The following is a 2491-nucleotide window of genomic DNA, read 5'->3' on the forward strand; positions in this document are numbered from 1 at the left end:
CTTAAATAAATGGTTTCCTTTCTTCTTCTAATTTTCTTTTCTGAAATGTGATGTGGCTGACATTGTGGCCATTGTGTAGTTTATCAAAGTGAATGCAACACTCATTACATTAATATGAAAAGTAAACTCACTCTATCGCCACAGACGTTGGTCTGCGAGGCCCTCCGGTGGTGACAGCCTGATAGCACTACAGTGAGGACAACATCGCTGCTGTTGCTAAAAATCATTCCAGTTAATTAGATTTTAGACTTTTAATACATATCTGGATGTCATCTTAAAAACATTTACCACTAACAGGCTTTTTATGGTTTCCTTTGCTAACACAATCTACTGGTTAAAATAGATTTTCAGTTTTATTGATGTGTGCGGGATCCTTGGAAGAAGACAGAAATAGATAGATTTGACTGATTTGGAAAATAGAATTCAGTCTACACATGGAGCCCCAAAGACATACTTCATACGCATGCATGCTCATTTCTCCACACTAAATACATGTTTCTATGTTACCTGGCATATCTACTGTTATACTGTTGTATGCATTTCATATCTGTCTGCTGGTTGCATTGTTATCTAAAGATTAAAGCCACTGACTATGTGGAAACTTCCAATGTTTTCAGCTGAAATTGAAATTGAAAATGTCTGGAAAAGGGGGATTTTGGTGGTGCTGGAAATAAGTGTTGTGTATAACATCTTTTTATAGAAATATTCCATCAGCCTTCACAGGTTTTCTGGAGGACTTTTATATCCTTTTAATATGGATGATCCAGTCTCAATCTGCGTATATCCTCTAACATTCTCATTATTTGTAATACCTGCATTAGATTTTGATTGATGAGCATTAAAGCTCAGTTGACCGCTGTCCATGGTGCTGACCAGACAACCCAAGTATTTAGCCTTATGGTAGATACTGTGTATGTGAAAGTGGTGTGTATATATGTGTGTGAACTGTGATCTATCAATACAACAATGCTGAAGTGGAAAAGAAAATGGTCATTTTACCAGTCATCAGTACTAGTCAGCCTATATGTGTATGAATTGTCTAACAAGGTGGAACAGCTGAATATATTAGTCAAGCACTTTTTAAAGTAGGTTTTAGGTTTTTTTCTTGTATTTATCTTATAGGTTACTGTTGCTTACCATACCTCCTATAGTACATGTTTTACACAGATGCAGTGCCTGTATTTCAGTGGTGAAATGTTGGGGGGAAAGAGGAACACTTTTATTTTGAAAAACATCATTATTAAGTTAAACAGACGTAGAAATAAACAAATGAAATTTGAGTATACATTGCCATGATTCGAGTTTGAGTAAATTATGATTGAATTAATTTGTTCTTTAATCTTGAATCAATGCATTCATATGAATATTCACTTCTTTCTTTCGAAGTGTCTTCTTTGTTCATTTAATACTAAACACTTTTGGGCTCCATGTCCTTCATGGACTTTATGGTGCAAGTACAATACTCACAGCCAGTATTGCAGTATCACCAGTAGTCTGTCACACACAACCAGTCAGATCAATAGCACACCAGTGCTCTCTGTCCCAGTACAGACACACAGCGCCCCCTGCAGGTGAACAGGTGTGCAGAGGGTAACAGTCGTCCCCATAGAGACAGGCTCCTACAACACCGTTAGATCCGCTCGTCCTCTCTCACAAGCGATGACAGCCTTAATATGAAACAGCCGGCGTTTGGACATTAATAATTTCCTCGAAAACAGACTCCCGGATGTTTGCCAAACAGATTTTTTATTATTGGATTAACGACCATCAGCCGCCAGCCGCGGCTTTATCCTGAGAGGCCGGAGATTTGTGTCTCCCTGCAGGGAGGAGTCCTCTTGTTATTTCACCGCTAGCTGAAGCCAGGCCAGCATGTCGGCGTTTTAACAACCACCTCTCAAACACAAAGCTGCAGAGAGCAAACCCAATGCGCTCTTAAAGGTGGGTCTTTTGTTGTGTTTGTCTGCATAGATGTCTCAGTGTGTGTGTGTGTGTGTGTGTGTGTGTGCGCAGTTTAGCTATAGCTAACCTAGCTTTTAACTTAATGATGCTAGGTTGGTGTCATTCACTGGTCAACCTTTTAGTCCAACCTCGACAGGACCGAGCTAGAAAAACACAGCTGCCGTCGAAAAATCCTATTGTTGTCTTTAATATCTGGTAGATAAACACAAAAGCATTTATAATTTATGTCCAGAAGTGATGCTTTTATTACACTCCAGCCAAACACATCACCAGCTGGAACAAGGTGCAGAGAAATGGTGTTTTTTTTATCCCCCCTGGCATTTAAAAATACATATGTCTGTGGCGTAGGAATCCTGCTACCACCACCTTAAACAATGTGAGTCTATGTAGTATTTCATCATCATCATCATCATTGTCTTCATCAGTGGAGCAGGTGCTGCCAGTGAGGCCACAGGGCCCTGCTTGTTGTTCTTCATGCCAGTGATGTAATGCTACTCCTGGCCATCATGCTTTTGTGTTCCCTCCGTGCAGG

The sequence above is a fragment of the Pholis gunnellus genome (genome assembly GCF_910591455.1).
Source record: "Pholis gunnellus genome assembly, chromosome: 18".
Lineage (NCBI taxonomy): Eukaryota > Metazoa > Chordata > Actinopteri > Perciformes > Pholidae > Pholis > Pholis gunnellus.